This window comes from Acomys russatus, chromosome 5 (assembly GCF_903995435.1).
Source record: "Acomys russatus chromosome 5, mAcoRus1.1, whole genome shotgun sequence".
Lineage (NCBI taxonomy): Eukaryota > Metazoa > Chordata > Mammalia > Rodentia > Muridae > Acomys > Acomys russatus.
The window spans coordinates 67,361,847-67,387,885 of NC_067141.1; the positions used below are offsets into that span (position 1 = coordinate 67,361,847).

The 26,039-nt window shown below is 40.8% G+C and overlaps 1 protein-coding gene and 1 non-coding gene across 2 annotated transcripts in view; one reads left to right on the top strand and one right to left on the bottom strand.

Annotated features, from left to right (window-relative positions):
* Nucleotides 1-26,039, top strand: part of Sorcs3 (sortilin related VPS10 domain containing receptor 3) — a 623,313-nt gene that overhangs the window by 230,924 nt on the left and 366,350 nt on the right. The gene's annotated exons all lie outside the window — the stretch shown is intronic.
* Nucleotides 14,035-14,165, bottom strand: LOC127190217 (small nucleolar RNA SNORA17). The gene has a single exon (XR_007830724.1). It is a non-coding gene; the product is annotated as a small nucleolar RNA SNORA17 (small nucleolar RNA).

Sequence of the window (26,039 nt, forward strand, 5' to 3'; positions counted from 1 at the left end):
AATATAAAGTGTCTTGGTGTAACTCTAACCAAGCAAGTAAAAGACTTGCATGAAAAACTTCAAATCTCGAAAGAAAGAAATTGAAGAAGATATCAGAAGATGGAAAGACCTCCCATGTTTGTGGATCAGGAGAATCAACATAGTAAAAATGGCCATCTCACCAAAAGCAATTTACAGATTCAATGCAATTCCCATCAAAATTCCAACACAATTCTTTACAGACATTGAAATGTCAATTCTCAGCTTCATATGGAAAACTAAACCCAGAATAGCTAAAATATCCTGTACAATAAAAGATCTTCTGGAGGAATCTCCATCTCGGATCTCAAGCCATACTATAGAGCAACAGTAATAAAAACAGCATGGTACTGCCATGGAAATAGGCTGGTTGACCAGTGGAGTCAAGTAGAAGACCCAGAAATAAACCTACACACCTGTGGGCACTTTTGATCAAGAAGCCAAATCCATACATACATTTTATCATAAAAAATATTAACTTTCTTACTTAGAGATACCCCAAGATATTTTATATTACTTGAGGCTATTGTGAAAGGTGTTTCTTCCTTGATTTCCTTCTCAGACCATTTGCCACTTATACATGAGGGCTACTGAATTTTGTGTGAGTTCATTTTATATCCAGATACTTTGCTGAAAGATTTTTGTCAGCTGTAAGAGTCTACTGATGGAATTTTTCAGGTCACTCATGTATACTATCAAATCTTCTGCAAATAAAGATACTTTGATTTTTTACCTTCTAATTTGTATCCCCTTGACATTCAGTTGTTTTATTACTCTAGCTAAGAATTAAAGTACTACATTGACTAGGTATGGAAAGGGTGGACAACCCTGGCTTGTTCCTGCTTTCACTGGAATTAATTTGAGTTTCTCTCCATTTAAGTTGATGCTGGTTATGGGCTTGCTTCAAATTGTCTTTATTATGGAAAGGTATGTCCTTGTATCCCTAATCTCTATGGAACTTTTATCATAAAAGAGTGTTGGATTTTTTTTTCAAATGCCTTTTCTGCATCTAATTAGATTGATATTTTACTTACAGTTTGTATGGTAGATTATATTTATCATATGTTGAACCATCCCTGCATCTCTGGAATAAAACCTTCTTGGTCATGGTGGTTGTTCTTTTGATGTGCTCTTTGATTCATTTTGCAAGTATTTTATTGAATATGTTTGCATTTATGTTCATAAGGGAAATTGGTTTCTAATTCTCATTTTGTTGGGCATTTTTGTGGTTTGGATATCAGGCCTTTGGTTGTTTCTCTTGTTATTGGTATCCAGCTTTAATCCACGGTGGTCAGATAGGATGCAGGCTGTTATTTTTATTTTATTGTGTCTGTGGAAACTTACTTTGTCTCTGAGTATGTGATTGAATTTGGAGAACTTTCCATAAAATGCTGAGAAGAGGGTATGTACTCTTGTATTTGGATGAAATGCTTTGTAAATTTCTGTTAGGCCCACTTGGTTCTCAACTTCTGTTATCTCCAGCGTTTCTCTGTTTAGCTTTTGTCTTTGTGATCTGTCTATTCGTGAGAGTGAGGTATTTAAATCTCGTACTATCAGTGTGTGAGGGTCAATATGTAATTTAGACTGTAGAAGTGTTTCTTTTACAGATCTTGGTGCCCTTGTGTTTGGGACATAAATATTAAGAACTGAAATGTTCTTCTGTTGCTAGTATGAGATCTCTCCATTTTTTCCCTTTGATGAGCATGCAGTGTTCTTTGCTACCCCTTCTGATTTGCTCTGGTTTAAGGTCTATTTTGTCAGTTATTAAAATGGTCCCACCACCGTGTTTCTTAGGTCCATTTGCTTGAATATCTTTTACTAACCCTTTCCATATAGTGATGCCTTTCCTTGATGTTAAGGTGTGTTTCTGGTGTGAAACAGAAGGATGAATCCTATTTTATCATCTACTCTGTTAGTATGTTCCTTTTTAATTGGAGATTTGAGACCACTAATGTTGAGATATATCAATGATCAGTGATGATGCATTCAGTTCTGGTGTGTGTGTGTGTGTGTGTGTGTGTGTGTGTGTGTGTGTGTGTGTGTGTTTCCTGTCCCTTCTTTTGATTTTGTTAGTCTGGGGTTATTCATTTCCTGTGTTTTCTTGCATGTAGTTAATCTCTTTGTGTTTGAATTTATCTTCTAGCATCTTCTGTAGGGCTGGATTTGTAGGTACATATTGCATAAATTTGGTTTTTATGAAGGGATGATTTATCTTACCATCTATGTTGATTGAAAGTTTTGCTGAGTATAGTTGTGTGATCTGGCATCTGTGGTCTCTTAGAGTCTTCAGTATATTTGTCCAGGCCCTTCTGGCCTTTAGTGTTTCTACTAAAAAGTAGGATGGAATCTGAATAGTTCTGCCTTTATCTTTTACATGGTCTTTTTTCTTTCAGCTTTCAACATTATTTCCTTTTTCTGTACATTTAATGTTTTTTTAATGTTTTGATTATTTTGTGCAGAGGGAACTTTCTTTTCTGGTCCAATCTATGTGGTGTTCTCTATGATTCCTGTACTTTGATAGACATTTCCTTTTTTAGATTAGGAGAATTTTCTTCTATGACTGTGCTGAAAATATTTTCTTTGACAGACATATTCATTTTTCTATCACGTACTTAATTTCTTCTATCTCTTGCATTCTGTTCATAAAGCTTGCTCCTGTGCTTCCTGTTCAAGTTCCTAAAATTTTCATTTTCAGATTTCCCTCACTTTGTACTTTCTGTGTTGGTGCTATTTTCACTTTCATGCCTTGAATGGTTTTATTCATTTCCTTGCGTTCTTGTTTGTTGCTTGTGGTTTCATAGATTTCTTTAAGGGATTCATTAATTTCCTATAAGGACCTCTATCACATTCATAAAGTCCTTTAAAGTCTTTTTCTTTCTTATGCTTCAGCTATGCTGGACTACTCAGGGATTGATGTGGTAGGGTTTCTGGGCTCTAGTGGAGACACACGGTCCTGGCTTTTATTGATTGCGTTTTCATTCTGATGCCTAGGCAATTCTATGTGCGGATATTTGGTCTTGTCTTTGTTGGGTGTTTAGTCTGTCTTTTGGTTTCTATTTTCTCTCTGGTTCCTATGGGAGTATGGTGGCTGTGTATTGCCTGATAGCAAAATCTTCTGGGATACTGAAAGGTGTGGGTACTGGGAGTTCCAAGTAAAATGAGGTGTTGAACCAGGATCTCCTTAAGTTAGTCCCCTGAGAATGGGGCCAGAGAGTGAGGAGAGACCACAGTAGAAATGAGCTGGGAATGAGCCTGGGGGATTGGTTTGAAGGAAAGGTGGAGACCTGTAATTGCCTAGTGTGGCCTGTAGATTTCCATGGATGTCTGCTGGAGCTGGGGGCTCAGATAATGCGATGAGTCAGTGGAGGGAGCTTAGGAGAGGTAGCTCTGTGGGATCCACTAGAGATGAGTTCAGGTGGAGTCTGCAGCAAGTGTTCTGTTGCAGTTCTGGAGATAAGTGTAGTGGATTTTGTTTGGAGGAGCACAAGGTGAAGGACTGCAGTTAGCCCACCTTCTTCCCTGGCTTGCGTGGCCTGTGTTGCATGGATTCCACACTGCCATTCATATCAACAGTTGGAATATCTGTTGACTGGGTCTGTGTTTGTGTTGAAAAAAAAAATCTCACCGGTACTGTTGCCCAACCATATATATTAAGGCCTTGCTTCCACATACTTATCTTGGTAGGATGGACAGTGCATCAGATGTCATGATATCAAAACTGTGGGGAATCTGGCTTTGTTTACTAAGTGGATGAAAGCAATGCATATAATTGGGAGGTGAAGAATTAGAGATGACACCTACATCCTGGTTCCATGAAGGTGACACAATGGAGGACAAATATCCTTTGCAATTCCTTGAGGTTTGTAGCATCTTCCTTCCAGTGCACCTTGCTAAGCTTCCTGCTCTCTCCCAGGCTTACAGTTCTCTTCTGATCATGTTCTCTGACATACTCCTTGAGACTTCTCCATCGGCACCAGAAGGCATTCTCAGCACCTCAGTCTTCAACTCCCCTTTGTGACCATTTACCATCATTACTAAGCCTTAGGCTCATCATCATTTGGAACTGTCTGGCCTGGGCTAGATCGGTGGACTTTGGAATTCTCCTGCCAAATCACAGTCTTATAGGTTACCAAAGGTCCTCATATTTTTAGCTTACTAAATTTTTGTTTCTGAGTACATACTTCATTCCATTTTCTCAGTCTGGCTTTGCTCTCAAGTTAAGTCCACAATTTATCTCCCTCAAAACAAACAAGCAAACAAGCACACAAATAAAAGCCCCAACTATGTGTTCTTCAAACGCAAGAGTCAAACAGTGCTCTGTGTGGAAGAGGTGCTGAGTAAACATGAATGTGAGTCCACTGGAATAGGTCGCCAAGTCAAGAACTTTGGGACAATTGAGAGCAGTTACACCCTGCCCTCTGTCTTATAAGATGCATTGGGCCTCTGCTGCCATTCTAGAGAACACACTGTTACTTTTACAATAGTGGGCTACAATTCCAGGATGTTTCATTACCAGCTATATGATTTGGAACAACTTCACTTAGCTTAAATTTTCTTATCTGTACCATAGGACATAAGGATTGCCTCTACCATTGTTAAATATTGACGTTAATTTAATCGGTTAACGTTTATGAAATAATCGGCATCATATCTGGTACTTAATGGGCCCTTAAAATGATTGGTAATTAATTACATTTTTCATTTTATATGATGAGTGTTTCGCCTTTTGACTGCATATATGTCTACCCACCGAATACATACTTGTTGCCTGTGGAGGTTAGTAGAAGGCACTGAACTCATTGGAACTAGAGTTACAGATAATATGAGCTTCCATGTGAATGCTGGGAATCAAATCCAGGTTTTCTGCAAGAGCAATAAGTGGCTTTGAACCACTGAGCCATCTCTCCAGCTCCGTAGTTGGCAATTGCTAATACTTAGAGCCATTGACCTGCTAAAGTTTCTCACTGGTTTTTTTTTTTTTCAGAGATGAACCTTTGAAATTTTGCTTTAAAGCATTGAACATATTGAGTCTGTAAATGGTAGGTAAGACCTACTTGCTCTGCTGAAATTCCTAGTTGGCTTGCTCATGTCTATGAATGATAAGAGAGAGAGAGAAAAAAAAAAAAAAAAAAAAAAGAGATCACTTCACAGCCTCAATGGAACATATTGGAAATATTTCTAAATTGAAAACCCAGCATGCCTGTCTGGTAACTGGTAGGCTAATAGCCAATGCAGAGACTTACAGTGGGTGGAATTATTTGTGCTTTTGAATCTCCTGACACTGTAGCGCTGATGGGGAAACCTTACAGGGACTAAATAGACTTTCAAAACAAATGGAAAGTGACTGTTTTTGACACAAACATAAACCTACTGTCTCTTAACATTTACTTGAGAGTTTCTGACCATATCCTTTCTCTCTAGTAACTATTACTCCATAGGTTAAGGTCAAATGCCAATTACTAGAAAATGCTATTTCTCACCTTGGCATGTTTGTTAGGTCTGACATTCCTCCGGCCCCCTTCCCCCCCCCCCCCCCATTTTGAGGAAAACCAGAAAAGCCTGCCGACAAAAGGGGGCCATGCATCTAACTGTTGTAAGTCATGACAGTTGGCCAATAAATTTGCCTCAAAGTGATTGTATTCAAAGGATCATAATCACATCTTACTGTTTGAGGAGCCTGTGTTGGATAAACATGTCATCAGAAGCCAATTAATTACCTGCCTTGATCTTTTAGGCTGTTAGAAGGTGCTGCTTATTCTAATGCTAACATACTGCTCTTCGGGTTTCTTCTGACTTTTAACTACTAACACAACTGAGGCAGGTCTAAAACATTTAATATCTACACTACATTCCGCTTAATTATGAGATCCATGGAGACTGTGTATCTGGGCTGCAGTGATCTATTTCCACACAGTGCTAGAGACCTTTCTAGAATATATTGGCATCTCAGCATACTTACAGATGAAAGAATCGGGTTGGAATTTGGGGATCTGGGACAGGGTTCCCACATCTCTGGCCTGCTGACTGTGGGGCTTATTTGCACACCTCCACACAGGGTTCCACACTTGTCCTAGCACAGCGCATCTCGTTATCACTAAGGCTCCGTTTCCTGTCCTTCCCCAGCTACCATCCAGCATGCCCAGGACCTACCTACCCAGTTTATTGTTTTCTCTCAAACAGTTCTCATCATTTCTTGACCTTTGCACTTTTGACTTTTTCAATACCCAGCCCTCATTCCTTTCAGACCTTATATAGTCCCCAGAACCAGATTTTCTTTTCTTTTTCTTTTTTCTTTTTGGTCTGCAACATAAACACAAAGACAGGATCTCACCCAAGAACCTAAGAATGAAATAAATCAGTACAAAGGTGTTTAACTCATAAAAGCCATTCAATGTATATAATTTCCCATCACTATTAACGTAGCTCATTGTCTGCTCCTTCAAGCCCTGAGACTCTTGGCACTGGCTATATCTTCCAGAGGCTCAGAATCAAAATAAAAGTGTACACAAATCATTTCAGTGCAAAGTCATGGAAGGAATGACAGACAGACAGTCTCAGAGAGGGAAGGAGAAGGGATTGTATAGAAATCAGTGAAAGGCCTCCTGAGAAGGAATCGACTTCCATACCGCAATGCCTTGTCTGATATTATCTGCAATTTCTCCTACTCCCAAATCATAGAAAATTGTGTCTGGAACATCATGGCTTAGCTATTTCCCCTCCATTCTCTGCATTATAAAATTAGTTTTATTGTGAGTTCACTTTAGGAATAGAATGAAGCACTTATGTTTGAGACTTTAAAAGAACTTATTTGTTCATACACCCCACTTTCCTGTTTTCCAGAGGCATTTGTGAAAGACTGCTCTGAGCATTTTGACTGTTGCCTTGCTGCCTATGCTGGATCTGGAATTCAATAAATAATGGTTCCTTTGCATTAAGCATTGGCTCAGGCGTGAGGATGTAGCCATGGAAGTTTTCATAGAGAACTGTATTAATTTACGCAGCCTGCAGACATTTGCTGAGCTCATACTTGAGACTGAGAACTGTGCTGTATCCGTGGGATTGTTCATAGGAAGCAGGTATGCACGGCCTCATCCTTTCTGTGCTTGCCTGCTAGTGGGAAAGCCAATAACAAATTTTCACCCAGCTTTATAAGCAATCTAATTAGAGCTTGCAATCAACGCTATGATGGAAACGGGAAAGGACTGTGATAGGAAAAGCAGGGTAGAGAATTCTGCATTTGGGAAAAGGACTGGTTTGTTACAGATACATACTAGTCAAGATTTACGTAAAACTGCAGGTAATTTGAGTGTTTGTCTCTTTTTTACCTGCCTTTAACTGTGTGTGTAGGCACACATACAAGAAGATATATGTATTATTCATTAAACTTGTAAGAAGGCATTTCCAAGTAGGGTTAAGTAATTCATTTTGTGTGATGACATGATATGTGACCAGTTATATGGCTTTGCAACATGTATAACAAACAATGCACAATCTAATACTTGCATGAAAACAAAGAATAGAATTATGTAGTTGAAATGTTAAGACAGAAGCTTACAGCATTAGCGTCGATGTTGTAGGCTCCAGGGAATGTACTGTGTGTTGGTAAACATGAAAGGTTTTATTGTACTGAGTCAGAGGACTGACATACCCTGTTAGGCATGCTCGGGAGCCGAGGTCCCACATGCTCCCACCATGGGCCACATCCTAGTGCGTTTCTCAGAGGCGCTTACCCTGCCCTATGGTGGCTGTCTTGGAACCTTGTAAGACACACTGTCCACTTATTGTCTGCACCATCCCCGCTTGTTCTTCTAAAGGAAAGATCAGTTCTAGAAAGGACTGACTTGGGATCTCTGAGCCTTCCTCTACTTTAGGAAGCATTTTTATATCCATTTAGGAGATGTGGGCTAGGACCCATCATATGTATTTCAGTTTTCAACTAATTCTCTGAAAAATTAGCCAAAATTTAGTGGCTTAACAAAACACAGGTTTATTATACTTCTGTTCTGTGGGGTCAGAACTTAAGTTTGATTGGAATAAACAAGTAGCTCTAAGGGACATTTTTTCTCACTTCTGGAGCTCTTGGATCTTGGTCCCTTTCTCCACCTTCAAATGCATGAATATAAAAATCCCCTTCTTTTCACATTGCATCTCTCTGACTTCTTGCATGAGAGTTAAGCACTCTGCTTTCAGGATTCTAGGATTATATGGATTATGTATAATTCAATGAGAGATGATGACCCAAGACAATGTCCCTATCTTAGAATCCATACCCTGAGCTACACCTTCTAATACTCTTACGGGTGACTTATTCACAGGTCCCAGAGATTTGTATGTGGGCATCCTAAATATAACCTGTTCAGTATATATAATTTTGCTTGTATATATATTTCAGGGCTGCTTATTTGGTATTGAATAACCAATTGGTGTGCTCTTCCTTAAAGAAGACTATTTCTCTCACTCAGCTTTCAGTGATTGCCTGCACTTCTTTAGATAGGGTTGAGGCCTCATGCTCTTTCTCCCTATCTGCTTTAGTATGTCTTTTGTGTTTGTACTTGTTCGGCTCATGTTTAAGCGGCCATGTTGGTGAGACCTTATGGGTGTAGCTTCTGAACTTACTGAAGAGACAATCTCACAGCGAACTCCATAATCCTCTGCCTCTTTTTGCCCTCTCTTCCTCACTGTTCCCTGAGATTTAGGCAGGGGGTTCTTTTAGAGATGTGTTTATTGGAACTGGGTGCCACAGCTCTTTATTTTTGGTTGTTGTGGTTTCTGTAATGGTCTTTCTCTGTTGCAAGGGCAGTTTTACTTCATGAGGGGTGAGGACTATGCTTATCTGTGGCTGTAAAGGCACAAATATTTAGAATATAGTTAGGATGTATCCTGGTTTAGTAAGGTGATATTTGTAGGTACTCATTTAAGATCCATTACTTCACTGTTTCTGAGTTAGGTTTCAAGCAGCAGGCATGCTTTCTGTCTTGTTGAGCAGATCTTAAGTCTAACTAGTGAACCATTGGCTGTTGCCAAGGTGTGTGTGCCACGCTTGCACCCATAGGCGTATCACGCCATGCTGGTCATTGCTGTGGCTCATAGATGTCATAGCTGGGAGCTGAGCTGCTGGTTGTTTTCTTCCTTTAGAAGCCTTTGGGGTGCCTCTGATATCAAGAAAGCTAGTTCTCAGGTTTGGGGACTTTCTGATCAGCTATAGCTCAGGGTTCGCTGGGCCCTGTTTCTGAAGTGCGTGGTGTCTTCAGCAGGAGAGGCTTACCTTCTGCCTGGGTGAACCTAAGTTTTAATACTTAATGGCATGTGAAGCATAAATGGAGCAATGACTAAAAGAACATGTGATGGGATCTTCAAAAGACCTTTAAGATTTAACAATGCAAGACTCCATTGTATTTTCCTATAGCAACACAAAAAACACTGCCAGGCAGCAGAATTTATCTTCCTTCTTGTTTCTCTGTTCTTGACCACACAGAACTCTCTCTTTTCCATGTGGCTGTTCTGTACTCTCCATCTTGCCTTTCCTTTAAACTCTTCGAGTCACGGGACTAAAGCTCAGTGGTAGAGAACTTGCTGGGTTCTGTTTTAAGCGTGCAAGATCAGGAAGTCAGTCAATCAGTCTGTCAGTCAGTCTGCTAGTAATTGACAGCCATGTGTGGCTGAGTGTATCTTATCTCAGTGCTGTACATTTAATTTCTAATTATAGAATCACAGGTCTTTGCTTTCCTTTAAAAACAATCATCAGAGATGACATGAGGAGGATCTTTGCATCAGAGGTTTCCTAGGGAGTTCTGGCATCATATTGCATAGTCACTGCCGCCTACACTAGTGCCACTGGTATCCCTCCCCATAGGGAAGTGGCATTCATGAGAGCATTCTAAGCCGCCTCATATTAGAAGTCTGTTTCTTCCAGCCTGGGCCACTTTGCTTTGTAGTGTTAGAATGCAGAGAGGCAGAGGTGGAGCGTGCTGATGGGGTCATTACTGAGCTGATCCCGCTTCACAAGCTATCCATTTTGCAGTGAGAATGTTATGATGTGAGTCACAATTGGATTTCAAAACCGCATGTTTGTCACTCCATATCCAGGGGAGACAGATTAATATTTCAAAATTCCTGAGATGGCTCTGTGTATCTGCCTTGTTAAAATACATAATCACGGAAGCCTGCAAGATAATGCCTTCAAGTTGAAACTATGATTATTTATTTGCCAGAACTTCAGCATCATTTATGCAGCAAAGGATGAAAAAAGAATGACACTCCTCAACACCACTAAAACCACGTTTAATATAGATTTAAACAGACAGCTGCTGGTTTACTGGCTCCAAGGCTTATTGCAGACACAAAGGGTTTAGCTGCCACGCAAGGGTTCTATGCACAATACAATAAGACAAATAGGAGTGGGTGCATTTAGAGTGTAGCTTATCTCCTGGAATATTACTATGATCAATTACTGTAGCATCATGGTACACAAATGTCCTCTTTAAATCAAAGCAACCTGCCCACTCGTGAATACCAGTTCAGTGCTTAGCTTCAGGGAAAATCTGTGGGAAGGAAATGAATGCGTAGAGAAATACTTTGTAATCAGAATATTAACATTTTGATTGAATTGATGGAACATTTAGATGGAAATATTCACTTGTAAAGATCATGCTTGGGAAGGATGCTATATCACACACATGGAACTGAGCCCTTTCCCTTGATTAGAGAGGATTGTTTTTTTAATAGATGAAAAAGTAACAGACTAAAGGATTTCATGTCAAGCGTGTAAGGGTGGGCAGTGCTCATTTTCCCCATATATACATATTGGCAGCTATAAAGTTAGAGGTTTGGTTCTACTGACAACTGATGGAGTGTATAATAGTTTACCTCAAATACTAAGTGGAGACAGCAGAGAAGAAAAGAAAGGCCTTGGGATGTGGCATGGCATCAGCTGTGGTGAAATAGCCAGATCCATCTCCAACTAGCCATGTGGCCGTAGCTAAGACGCTTTCTATTCTGGGCTCAGATTTTCATACTAGTCAAATAAAGACGATGGTACTTACCTTTAAGAACTCACCTGAGAGGCTGTAGATGGTGCAGGGGGTGAGTCTTACTGTTTTTTCCAAGGGCCTTCATTTGATTCACCACACCTGCATTTTACAACCCACAACCACCTGTAAATTCAGTTCCAGGAGCATCTTGTGGCCCCTGGCGTCTGAGGGACACCGGCACTTGCATGCACATACAACCACTCAAACATACATAATTTAAAGACATCTTTAAAAAATTAAATGAAATTTACGAGATGGACAAGGAAGATGGCTCAGTGAGGACTGGAGTTTGGATCACAGGAATCCACATATAAAATGGGCATGGCGGTCCACCTGTAATCCCTGTGATTAGGAGGCAGAGCAGACCAGAGACAAAGAATCCTCACAGTAGCTGTGTTACTGTGACCCAGTAAATAAAGTGAAGAGAAATCCAGGAAGACAGCTGTGTGATGGCTGCTACACACCGGCACACAAGTGCATGCATACCTGCACATAGCCAGCTAAAAAAATGCATAAAAACACCACACACACCATCACACCATCACACTATCACAAAAATACACCTAGTTTTGAAGTGAATTGAATTTTGCTGTGGAAGCTGCAGTGTGTCACAGTGTGCCCCACAGTATACTCTTTTGCCCAAACTTCTTGGCTTGCAAATGTTCATTGCAATGACTCCTTGGTCTGGTTTGAAGTCTCTGGTTTCTGCTACTCTATTGATACTAGAATCTCTCTGGGATTCCTCTTGGATATCCTGTTGTTGCCCTGTGTCATGGAGATCCTGAAGTTTTGGATCTGTAGGACTGTGCCCGTCCTGTACTCCAGCAATTCATTGATGGGGTAAATGTTGGGATGGGACAACGGAAAGCCCTGCATCTGAGCCTGAGAGGTATCTGCACTGGTCAGCATTCCTGCTTCTCTTACTCTCATACCCTCAGGGATGCCTAACCTGTAAACTCCCAAACCAGGGCCAGCTCTATCCTGCTGCTCTGGTGAGGTATAGGGCTTGCTTTCCCAAGTGTTGCAGATAGAGAGGGACAAGGCAAGTTCTTCCACTTTCATGATCTAGGGCCTACCTATCTCACTTGTGGGATGAGGGAGGGGAAGAGGGCATATCTTTCTTGTCCACACTGCCTCAAGGTATACACGTTGTGGGGCCAGCTCTCCCATGCTTACACCTGTAGGGATAGCTCACCAACATTCCAGCCATCAGGGTCAACTCAACTGGGCTGCCCAGTTGAGGTGAAGTGTCTGCTCTTTTGAATTCTGTGGAAGGTAAGGGGCAGGACCAGCTCTCCTGCTCTAATGAACTTGGGTCCAGCTCTTCTGCCTATCGTAGGTGGCAAGACATGAGGGAGGCATCTGCAGACAAGGGATGGAGCCAGCTCTCTCATGCTCATACCCTTGAAGGCCACTAGGATCAGCTCTACTGTGCTGCCTGCCCCAGGGCCTGCTCTCCTGAGTGTTGCACCTGGTTGAGGGGTAGGGACAGGTCTCCTGCTGCTACAGGTGTTAGGGGGTGAGGGGAGAGGAGGATATCTCTCCTCATCCACATCAATGCATAGGAGGCAAGTGGTAGGACCAGCTCTCCCATACTCATCCTTGGGGATGGCTCACTTGCAACTCCCAAAATGTATGCAGCAGCTCTCCCAAGTACTGTAGCTGACTAGGGGCAGAGGCAGCTCTCTTGCTTTCCTGCCACCAGACCTAGCTTTCCCAGGATGCCCAGGATGCGGGTGGAGCCAATTCTGCATAGCTCTTAGACATTGATATGTCCCTGGGCAGCAGACCAGCCCAGGAACATCCACCTGGCCTTTGGTGGTAACAGACCCCTGCTACTGCAGGGCCATAGACCCAGATGTGGCCCCTTGTGGTAGCACAGATCAGGACCCCACCATGGTCTCAAATGGCATCACTGGCTACTCACATCAGGCTGCTCCTCACTACCCTCAAGTCTCCAGTTCTGCCTCTCTTCATTGGCCCCCATCCATTCGCTACTCTTTCTTTTTTATTTCTCCATCATTCACTTACTCCTCTTAGTGGTGCCCAGTGTTTATGAGTGTCTGAACTCGTCTCAAGAGTAGTTGCCCTACCCCTCTGTCCCAGTTTCCTGGTAAGTGAAGGCTTTCATGGGACATGCCCCTTGGGCTAGTATGCAGATATAAGTGAGTATATACCATTTGAGTCTTTCTGCTTCTGGGTTAACTCACTCATTATGATCATTTCTAGCTCAATCCATTTGTCCACAAATTTCAGGAATTCCTTGTTTTTAATAGCTGAGTAGTATGGACAGAACATTCTTCACAGTTGAGTGGAGAATGGTGTATGACTTTCACATGAACTCTGGTGCCTCATATTTGACCATGTCCCCTGGAGGGGGAGACCTAGTGGCACTCAGAGGAAGGATAGCAGGTTACCAAGAAGAGACTTGATACCCTATGAGCATATACAGGGGGAGGAAATCCGCCCCAGGAACAGTCATAGGGGAGGGCAATAAGGGGAAAATGGGAGGGAGGGGAAAAATGGGAGGATACAAGAGATGGGATAATCATTGAGATGTAACAAGAATAAATTAATGAAAAATTAAAAAAAAAAAACAAAACAACTAGCCTTCCCTTGGCTTCAAACAGAAAAAAAAAAAAAAAAAAAAAGAGTAGTTGCAGGGGTGCTATGCCCCACTCATGAACTATGGTGTCCAGCATGGATCATTATGAGCATGGTTTGCCCCACCAAGACCTGCGCATCACTGGACTGGTGGTCATCTCAGGATAGCTTCCTGTCCTGGGCTTGTGATGTCAGTCTGGTGGCCATCTCAGGCTTGTTCCTAGGCTGGCCCAGCCGAATGTCCCCTTGAGAGGGTTATCTGTCTCAGGCTTACTCCAGCCTAGGGATCAAGGTCCTAGGCTAGGTTCTTCTAGTCTCTGCCTTGTTCCCAATCCTGGCTTGATTGGTGCCAGACTCAGGTTCACTTTTTTTTTCCCCAGAAAGTGTTAGTCTATTAATCATTCAGTTGATCATAGGTTAGAACACTGAGGGTAGACACAGGCTCTCTCCTCTCTGCCACCTACTGACACACATGGAGCACAGCAGCCATGCTTGCAATGCCTTAGGGACAGAAAAAGTAAATTCTTTTTTCCTATTTACTTATTTATTTTAGTTTAAAAAACTATTTATTTATTGTTTGTATAGTATTCTGCCTGAATGTGTGCCTTCATGCCAGAAGAGGGCACCAAATCTCATTATAGATGGTTGTGAGGCACCATGTGGTTTCTGGGAATTGAACTCAGGCTCTCTGGGAAGAACAGACAGTGCTCTTAACCTCTGAGCAATCTCTTCAGCCCAATTAAACAGTATTTTTTGGAAAATTAATTTAAAAATATTATCAGTTGGGTGTGGTGGCACATGCCTGTAACTCCAGCACTCAGGGAGGCAGAGACAGGCAGATAAATTCATAAGTGGGATCTGAAGTCAGAGACGATGAGCTAGTCAGTGAGTACATAGTGATCTTTCAGCAGGTAGTTTTTCTTAAAGAAAACTTCCCTGTTTTCACATCTATTCTGTTAGTCTGTGTCTTTTTATTGGGGAATTGAGTCCACTGATATTGAGAGATAATAGTGACTAATAATTCTTAATTTGACGGTGGTGGTTGTGGGTGGGTGGTTGTGGAGTGTGTGCATGTGTGCTCATGCTTCCCTTGGAGCTGGAGGGGTCAAGGACATCACAAGAAGACACACAGAATAACCTAACCTGGGCCCATGAAGGCTCACAGAGACTGAATCACCAACCAAAGAGCATGCATGCACTGGATCTAGACCCCTTACACATATGTAGCAGATGTGCATCTTGGTTATCATGTGGGTCCCCTTACAATGGGAGTAGGGGCTCTCTGTTGCCTGCCTTTGGATCCCTTTCCCCTCACTGGGCTGCCTTGTCTGGCCTCAGTGGGAGAGGATGCACTTAGTCCTGCTGTGACTTGAGGTACCAGGGTGGGTTGGTACCCATGGGGAACCTCCCCTTCTCTGAGAAGAAGAAGAGAGGGGATAGGGGTATGGCTATGTGAGGGTTGGAGTGTAAGGAGCCAGAGGCCTTGGATCAGGCTGTAAAGTGATTACATAAATAAATAAATAAATAAACAGAAAAAAATTTGCCCTGTGACTCAATCATAATGAGTATCAGACCATATCCTCCAAAGACTTTTTTTGTGTGGTGTCGGCTGTTAAGCGTATGATTGTCATGGTGGACTCTGAACATATACATGACAAAAGTTTAAATACAGGATGAGGGTGACTGCACAAGTTGGTTTGAAACAATTATTTTTGGTTGTAAGGATCAATAGAAAGGCATGATGCTTTTGTGATTTTGTGATTTTAATAGTCTTTTGTGATAAGATGAATATATATATATATGGCCTCCTTCCTATGTCCACAATGATCTCAGCCTCCTTGCTACTTTTGTTTGTATTTAGCATAAATGACTTGATTTGATGATGGCTTTTCATTTTTATTTTTTTTGTAGACTCTTCTGCCACTGAGATCTGCCACACTGTGTAGAATAGGGGAAACAACTGGGTTTCCCTCAGACAAGAGATTTTGAATAAAGGCCTCCTTGATTCACTGATATTCTGATATTTCTTTCAACCCATTTGAAGATGAATTCTTTTTAATGATTGGTTTTTTTTTTTTTTTTTTTCTAAAGGGAATGTCTAGGCCACTCTTGTTTTGTTGTGGGATTGAGAGTTTGACTTTGACACATGATTAGAAATGTGACTATTTCTTTGTTCAAAAGAAATACTCTTACCAGCCACTTATCAAGCAGAGGTTAATATATGGGATGGACAAGGCCCACATGACTATCAGATCACATGCTTTGGCAGCAAGTATCTTTGCAGTGTTTACAGGCTCCTTCGCAGTGTTTAAGGAGCTAGTTTGAAGAGCTAGCTCTGAGTTCGTGGAGAAACCCTGCCTCAGTATTGTAAAGAGGAAAGCAATGCTTTCCTGTTGGTGATGGGGAAGGAACAAGGCGGACTAGGATGAGAAAACTACAGCATCGCTTCACAAATGAAGAAACTGGGGCCGAAGAGAGGGAGGTGAGAATAGATGACAATGATCTGAGAAATATGTCCATGGATTTGACTCGACGCTGATTTAAAGCATATTACTTCCACTTCCAAAGTGTGCACTGAGGTTTCTTCTGTGCTTGAAAAACCTCCCAAGTTTGTGCCGCCACGATCCCTTTTCCTATCCTAATCTCACCAAGCACCATCTGCTCCGCAGACGTCACATAAGCTAGTGAGCATTTTCACAGGGCAAGGAAACACTGAACTGAAACCGTGAACTGAAGAAGAAAGCACCCAATCCTCAGGAGGACAGCATCGCAGAATCATGGTGAGGAAGGACACATGCTCTAAGCTTATGGATAATTGTACCAATTTTCCAGTCAGCCCTCCATATGGAGGGTTCGAGTGTCACCTTTTAACATACCAGACAAAAGCAACAGGGCACGGGAAGGCTCCTGTACTCATTCATGTGTGTTGTCATAGGGTCTGGAGGCCCAGGAGTCTTGGCATTGGGGTGAGTGTGTTTGACAGCAAAGGCAGAAAGAGTCTCCAGGAGGGAGCTGCCTAATTAATCACAGGCCATCAGACGCCTTTAGTAGGACAAGTCTGAGAGGCCTTAACGACCCCCCTCAGCAATGTTAAAACCCAGATTGGTATGACTTCATTTTCTTAGCGACACATGATTGATCTGGCTATTGGTGAATGGAGACACTGAGGCTTCCTTCCATAGCTGGTGTCATTAAGTGGGAAGATTAAGTGCCTTTGAGTAAAGGCGCTGAGAAGACTGAGTGATTCACCCGGAATGGAAGAAAGATAAAGAAAACTCTGAAATATGGATTTTTAAAGGCGAAACCTTAGACTTTACCTCATTTATTTGCATCATAAAAGGCTTAGTGGGGAATCTAAGTTAAGAAAAATGGCTCTCTTTGGTTGACTCTTTAGGGATATGGAAGAGAGCAGCCAAATAAATCTGGTGTCCCTGAGGGATGCTTGTTTCTCACTGGTGAGCCTATTTTGTGACCCTTTAAGCTTTTCAACACTGACAGGAAGGGGGGATTTTTAAAATTAGGAAATCAGATTGGGCTAACTCAACCATTTTCCTTCGCAGAGCCTAGAGGTAGGTTTGTCAAATGGGTTCTATTTGAATATTCCTTTCTCAAGTCCCCATGGCCCTTTATGGAAGGTACCCAGTATGGACCATCAGTCCACACCCACTGTAAGCCAGAGGGAGCTGACCTCTCTTTGTGCAGACATGTGACGTGGACTAGTGCACACTAATGAACTGGAACAATTAATAAAGCCAGTTATTAAGATTCAAATGTATATAGACTTGACCATAGGACTTAGGGAATCAATTTTGCTGAGAATAAGGCATGGATGAAGCATGGTAGGAGAAGGAGAGGGATAGGGCCTGAGCTAGGAGAAGTATCTGTACCTCCTTTGAAGTCATTCAAATTCAGGATCTTTAATGTCCCTGGCAGGATGAATAGAGCATTGTTTTGGGAGGACTTGGCCCAGGAATCGCCCAATTTGCAGTCCTGTAAGTGTTCTAGAGCCAGCCATCGAAGGGCATGGTGCTTAACATATGCTTTTGGCAGCCCATCCGGTCCTCAGTCCGTACTCAGAGTCAAAGGAGTATCTCTTTCTGAGTTACTCTGGAGGAAACAAAAGAAAACTAAGATCTAACTAGTGATGCAACATGACACAATCCAACATCTAAGATTTGTGATAGAAAAATCAATACATGGCTAGTTCAGGGAGAAGTCAGTGAGTGTTATGGGACTTAGCTAAAGGGCAAAAGAAAGAGCCAGCACAAGGCAGCAAGCCACCGAAGGCTTTGAGACAGGTGCGTGATATTCCAAATTAAATTTGGGCTGGGCAGTCAGGTTTTGGTGTGTGAGATGCCCGCAAAGGTTTGGTCTTAGAGGAGGAGGGGCGATGTCCTGTTGTGTGTAGACGTGAGATGACCTCCCTGTGAGCTAACATGGGTTTTTATTACACGTACTGTAACACTTGGTAGAACGGGAGGCAAAGACATTTCCAAAATGAGGCTTTGGGTTCCCCTGGGTAACTGGGCACAGAAGTGTAGTTCCCCATAGTCTGGTCCCACATAGCTCCCTCAATTTACTCCACTTTATATCCCTCCAAGGATGCTTGCTACCAGCCAGCCCTAGTCACTCTGACGTCGCTTCTCTTGCCTTTCATGACTCTGTATTGTTTCATATATTGTTGCTTCGCTGCAATGAAACTAATGGGGGATCAGATGAACTAGAAGTAAATTCCCACGTGAGTGGTTTGACAGAGTGCCTGAGAATAGAAATGTCAGATACCATAGAAATACAGCTATAGGTAGAGAGGATCGTCTGACTTTGCCCAGAAATCAGGCCAGTATAAAGGATGTGGCAATGTTTTCAGCCATATTGCGGGGATTGTCTCATGCACCCCTTGAGAATACTCGTGGCCATAGCAAAGTAGAACACGACCTCTTGTGTTGACAGTTTCCTTTTCTGGGCGTCTTGGAGCTGTAAGGTTTGCCTCCATCAGATTACTGTCCACAGAGATCTCAATGACAGCCAGGTTCAGTTTGTACTCTCAGAGCCTCCGCACTTGTATCTCAAGTGGCTGGGGAGCACTTTAAGTTCACAGTGTTTCTGAGTATCCCAGAGACCCTGAAGGCAGGAGGTCTTGCTAAGTACTCGGCGGGCCCCTGAAAGCATATCTGAGATGCTTCGGTCTTAGTAGGATTAGAGTACATTCTTAGACGTTATCTTTTCAAATGCCCGCCAGGTGGGAAGGCTTAGGACATAAGAGTTACCCTGCAAATATAGAGTGAATCACCAACAAAATATTTTTAACTTATTTCCACTTCTCTTTGCATGCGCCATGTGGCTTGTGTGAGGTGCGTGGAATAAAGCAGATGGCTGCATCCAAGTAGCAGAACACACATATGATGAGCAGCTCACTGTCCTGGAAAAGGTTTCAGTGCACCTTTGCACTACATGAGCACTTTGGATTTCCATTTTTCCCTCAGTTTTCTATAGCCATATAATAAAGTTACCAGTCACATGGTCTGTAGCTATATAATAAAGGCACCAGTCACATGGTCTATAGCTACATAATAAAGGCATCAGTCACATGGTCTGTACTTACATAATAAAGGCAGCAGTCACATGGTCTGTACTTACATAATAAAGGCAGCAGTCACATGGTCTATAGCTACATAATAAAGGCATCAGTCACATGGTCTGTACTTACATAATAAAGGCAGCAGTCACATGGTCTATAGCTACATAATAAAGGCACCAGTGGCAGAGTAATAGATGTGGGGAGATGGGGGACATTACATATATTCTCTATGACTGATGGGTTGATTCTATGCAAGGCTCATCAGGGATATCAGATCCAGGAAAGACATCTTAGCTAGTCTTCCTACTTCATAGATTTGAAGATGAAGGGACCTAAAATGCCAGAGAATAGACACATAGTGAGTCCATAGCCATGAAAAGGTTGGAATGTGTTATCTTTTGGTTTTAAATGCAGCTTTAATGTGTTAAAGGTTTTTTCTTTTCCTTTTTTAAAAATTTTATTTAATTAATTTATTCTAATTACAACTCAACTGTTATCCCATCACTGGTATCCTCCCATTCCTCCCTCCCTCCCGCTTTCACTCTATTCCTCTCCCCTAGGTCTATGAAGTTTTTTCTTTTAAAAAGGCTAGCCTGGCTTTTGGCTTTATATAGTTGAATAAATGCAGAGGCTTTCGTTTTGGGGTGTTAGGATACTTAATGACTGGGCATCCCTATACAAAGGCATCTAAGTCTACTTGGCAGAGTTTACACTTGGCAGAAATTCTAAAATCTTATTATGTCAGGCTTCTTTATTTATACTAATTCTGAAAATGCCTTTGAATATCTTTGTCACCAGGATAGTAATGCATCACTCTGTTTCTATGGGCATATACATAATACAAATTCTATACATATAAGTTCTATATAATAGTACATAGATTATTGTGCAACATTGTAAATGGTAATATAATACCAAATGAAAATATAATCATACAATTGTGTGTATGTATGTATGCATATATACATATATGTACATACAGTCTACATATATATTCCTAAATGTAGATTTGGAATACATTCTGTGTTAGAGTCTCAATGAGCTAGCCATGAGAGCTAAATGGCTCTTAAGGTGGAACCTACTTGCAATCATATTGTTTATTTAAGTTAACATGTAGAACTTATAAGAGGGTGGGGCTATGTTTATCTATTGGCTTCCTGAACACAGTATTCTTCTTGTATCTATGGTGGCCACTTTCCGGCTCCTTGTTCTTCCTTCACAGTTTAGCTACCACCTTCATAGTCTAAGTCTCTGTAATCCCATAGCAACATATGCTGGCTCCACTCTTGCCTACATGTGAGCTCAGCTGCACTGCTGGGCAAGGAAAGTTTTCCAGGAGGAATATATTTATGTGGGAGTGTTTTGATCAACTCAGTGATTCAGATTTCTCCATTCAGCAAGTCCCACAATGACTACCTCCCCAAGCACAGTAGCAAAATTAGTTCAGTTTTAGATTCTTGCCTTTGCACAAAGGTATGGTTTAGTTGGGGAGACAAAGGAGGCATCTAAAGAGTGACTGGATGAGAATTCAAGCCCATGTGAAGAAATGGCATGGCACTTTATAGTTTGTAACTGCTAACGGATATCAGAATAAGGTGTGAAAATAGTGTATGTGAGCATTGGGGAAGGGGCCTTAGGTGTGAGCCATTTAAGCTAAAGATGAAAGAAGGGGTAGGAAAGAGTTAGGCAGAGCAGGTGGAGAATATTCTAGAAGGAAGAGTGGCTGAGCAAAGGCTTCTGGTCACAAAGATCTGGGGACTAGAGAGGAGTGAGCGGATAAGTTATTGATGTTGGGCCTGGAAGATGGAGATGCTGAAAGGCTCTTCCAGCTTTCTTTCTGGTTTGCTTCTGTGCTGCAAAGAACAGTCATGGGAAGTAGTGGACTTATCACTCTGTATCATATAGATGGGTTCTCTCTTGGCTATCCTCTCTGCCTCAAGGTCCTAAATGAGTGATTTTGGCATTTATAGTTCTCATCCCAAAGTTTAACTCCTGAGAATGGGCTATCGTCAGCTTGTATTCACTCCTGTCTCAGCTCTGTTACCTGTTTTTGTTGTTGTTTTTGTTACACTTCTGTGATTGTTGGAGCTCTACTGCGGCTCTCATGAATTGTGGTAGCCAGATCTGTACAAATTGTCCAAGCAGAGATGATGGTGGGCATCCAATGCTACAGCCAGGTATTTTCCTTAACTCCTTTTCCTTTCCAGGAGTAGGGGGCTGGGAAGGTTAGCAGAGACAGACAGAGCGCTTCAGACACTGTCTGTGCAGGTCTGATGTTTTAGAGGCAGGCGGGACAGTGTGCGTGCCCTCATGAATTTTCTGCTCCCTGCCTGAGACATTGAGACATCACACATTTCTTTTAGTGAGCACTGTAAAAACTGTCCCCCTTACGTTCACTTTTTAGGGTTGCGTAGAATTGTCACAGTTAACCTCTTTTAAGCGGGTTTACACTGGCTTTTATTTCCCTGCTACTGAGAATAAAACTGAAAATTAAACCCTGAAATCAAATCCATAAATTCAAAGCTACTACAAAAGCAAAGTTGAGCAGCCGAGTAGTTAGTCCAAGAGAGTCATAAGCTGTTTGATCCCAAGAACTCAGCCTTATCCGACTTTTCTTTTATACACCAGACTTTATAATGGAGAGTGGGAATTCAAAGTGGACCAGGGCAAGAAATCCCAGTTCTTCATGTTCCTGATAATGTGAAGATACCAGCCATTCATTGGGTGTGTGTGGGGTGGGGATTTACCATGGATTGAAGCTATAACCATGACCATATTAAGCAAGCATTCTAATCCTGAAATATATTCCTATTTCTTTTTGGATTAGTTTATTTTAAGACAGGGTTCAATAAGTTACCCTGGCAGGCTTTGAACTTGTAACTCCCCTTCAGCCTACTACGTATTTGGAATTAAAATTCTATGCCAACCATCCTGACACGATGCTACCCATTCTTGCTCTCTGTTTTTTGTCACTCAACCTTTATATCCAACTCATATCCTCTACATTGAACCAAATTGAATGAACTTAATGATAAAGCCTTGGAAATAGAAATTTGGATATTACCTTCATTAATTCAATCCCAGAGGTTCTATTTACTTTTGCTTGTTTGTTTTTCAAGACAGGGCTTCTCTGTATGCCTTGGCTATCCTGGAATCCACTTTGTAAACCAGGCTGGGCTCAAACTCACAGAGATCCCCTTGCTTCTCAGAGGTTCTATTTGAAAATACTTAAAATTAATTACTGTAGCAGGGCATCAATAAGTCAGACCAAAGAAAGCTAGAAGGACTAGACTGGCCAAGAGGCTCAGTATTGTATGGACTTTGTTTTTGGGGTTGAAGGAAGATTTTAATGCAACCATGGAGATTATGAGGGAGACATTTGGATACCTTAGGAAACAGTCACTTAGCAATTTCAAAAAAACAATCATGGCTTTGACTCTACCTTATTCTACTTCATATGTTTTAAAAATTTGTTGAGAGATTCATAAAATTAGAACTATAGTGTCCTTTGTACAGATTGACTACTTTATCACTAGAATATGTTTTTTAAATCCACGGTTAGTATTTTTTGTTGTTTGAAAATAGACTTTTTTGACATTTTAGAGTCAGTCTGCACTATGCTGTTCTTGGAGTAGTAAAAAATTTTCTATCTATTTGCTTTTTGATATTTGGACTTGATATTTGTGTTTTCATAGTTCAAGTGCATCTCTTATAGACACCATAATGTTGAGTCTTGCTATTTTATCCAATCTGAAAATATTTGCTTTTAATTGGAATGTTTAGAACATTTATACTTAATGTGATTGTTTCTGTGTGTAGACAAAAGTCCATTATATTATTATTTATTTTCTGTTTGATCAAGTTTTCTTTGTTTGATATTCTTTTTTTTTTTATCACTCTTTGAATGGATTACTTTTCTGTATTCTATCTTCTTTGTTGCATTATTGGATAAAACTCATTATCATCTTAGTTTAGAGATTGATTGATGGTCTACACTATGCATTTTAGTCTTATAGTAAGGTTATATTCAAGTATCATTATTTCTTCTAAGGTTCAGTAGGCTTATGAAATTATATCTTTATTTTGCTTCTTATTCTCACTGAACAACTATAGCTATGCACTTTTCTGTGTATTATAAAATTCTCACATACAGTGGAATTTTAATGTAAAGTTCAATTTGTATTGTAAAAAGAATAAATAATCAGAAACACATATTCATCTATGTAATTACTGTGTCAGGTCCCTATTCCTTTGTGTAGATTCAGATTTTCATCGGATATCATTCTATTGTCTTAAGGAATATATTTTTTTTTTGGTACTGTGGATATTCAGGCCATACAAAATGACCTACATGTATACGATTTCAGGGCTGACTGTTTGGTATTTGGTAACAAATTGGTGACCTCTTACCTGGGGAATATTATTTCTCCTACTCCCAGTATTCTTTAGTTGTCTGTAGTTCTTTCTCTAGGGTTGAAGCCCCATAAGATTTCCTCCTTTCTTGTTAGTGCGGTAGCACCTATGTTCAGGTGTTGTTCAGGAACACTTGTTATTGGAACTTCATGGGTATAGCTTTGCTGACATTTCTAAGAGATGTAATCTCACAGCAGAAATCCTCTGGCATTTGTAATCTTTCTGCCTCCTCTTCCTCAATGTTACTGGAGCCTTAGGTGTAGGAGTTGTGTTGTAGATGGGTCAGTTGTGGCTGGGCACCTCACAGTCACTTGTTCTTTGTATTCTTACCAGTTGTGGTTTTTCTGTTATGGTCTCTTTCTGTTGCAATTTTTTTGATGAGGGGTGAGAGCTCTATTTATGTGTGCATATAAGGATAAATATTTAGAGTACAGCTAGGAGTTATGCTGGTTTAATAAAGTGGCAGTTGTAGGTTCTTCTCCTAGATTCATGACCTCCCTAGCCCTGGGTCATTGCTGGTTGTTTTAGGCATGATTTTCCTTTCGCTGGGCAGGCCTCAAATCCAACTAGAGAGCTGTTAGTCACAATGAAGATATTAGGGTTCACTACTGAACTCTTAGGGTTCTTGCTCCATGCTGGCCATTTATGTGGCATAGCTTTCATGATACCAACAGAATGTGCCATGCAAGCTTCCAAGGGAGGGAAGATTTTAGCTATTTTTATTTATTATACTGTAAATGTTATATGAAACACTTGCAAAAAAAAAAAAAGAACATCACACATAGTTATTTTTCATAAAGACTTAATGCCTGTTTACCAAAGAGGTTTTTGCTAGGTAAAATTTTGATTGGCAGTTTTAGTATTTTTGGTATGTGACCTCACACCCGTGCGCATATGGGCAACATTACCTGAACTCACTGGGTTTAAGAAAAAAGGAGGATGTGAAATTTGCTTGGGGAAGTTTGAGAAAGGATTAGGGAGGGATAGATATAATCAAAGTGCATTATATAAATGTGTAACATTTTTAATAATAACACATTTTAAAATGGACTTTCTTTTATTGGCACTATTTCTGGAGAAACAACTCAAAACAAAAAAGACCCCAGCACCTGCCACTTGTTGCACCATGTACTTTTCTCTGTTTTGTGTTCTTATAGCCAATGCTGGTAATGATCTATTTGACTATAATGTGCTTTGCTTTTTTTCTTTTTAAGCCATGGTTATACTTTTGGAATGTTTATGTTTCCTTGACATGAATTTACAGGTTTTTTTTTTTGTTTTTTTTTTTTTTTTTACAGATTTTGAAAATAGCTAGACATTATTTTATTAAAATCTTTTTTTCTGCCTCCCTTTCTTCTACTATTGAAGACTGCATCAGACATCTAGTTTGTTTTCTCCTTCGTTATATGTTTTGTAAAGCCGTATGTTCATTTCATGCTTTTTCTTCAGCAGCATCTAATTTGCCATGAACCCCAAGTGGTAGCTTCTCGCCAAATGCATTATAGGGCTTGCCTTTGGATTTTTATTTGTGTGATTGTCATAGCTTTGACCTCTCTCCTGAATATGTACATCTTTTCTCTAACTTATTTAAAGTAAGTAATAAAAGTCTCAGTGTCCTTCTTGACTAATGACTTCTGTCATATCTTCACTGGTTTGGAACAAGGTTTCTCAGGAGTGGTAATACGGGTAGTGGCTAGTTTCTGTTGTGTAGGATTTCCTCTGCATTGTTGGAGTTTTAGTATAATTTCCATCTTCCACTCAATAGATGCAATATCTTCTTAGTCATGATAATTAAACAATTTCACCAGACAATGACCAACGTTCTTAGGTGGCTGACAGCAGGAAGTTACCTGCAATTGATAATACATGGTTTAGACTTTTTAATTTTTCTCCTTATTTAGACCTGTGTGTTTTTCTATCTTTATATACCATTTAAAAAAAATCAAATGGCACGTATTGTGGCTTCCTTTCTGGTTACTAGGGATTTTTTAATTCTATTAACTTTGTTAAGCTTTGTTCTCAATAACATCGGTTACTATGAATAACTGAATTGTTTTTTAGATCCTGTTTTTCATCTATGTTAGATGTGATCAAAAAAGTATTTGTCCTAAGGTTGAAGTTCACTTCATTAACAAGGTAACCCTTTACTGAGGCGTTTCACCTGACACCCCACTGTTTCTAGGGGAAACCACCACTCTGACAGATGGAACAGTATTATTATTGGCCCACTTTGACTTTCTGGAATTAAGTTGTTATTTCAGTGGTTCCTCCCATGCTGATCGGTGCTCAGCTGAGGACATGATGGGATGGTCCTCCCGCTTTCAGGATTCACCCTGTATTTATAGCTTCTCCAGGACCATTTTGGTGGAGTATAGATATTATAAAATCTAGCTATG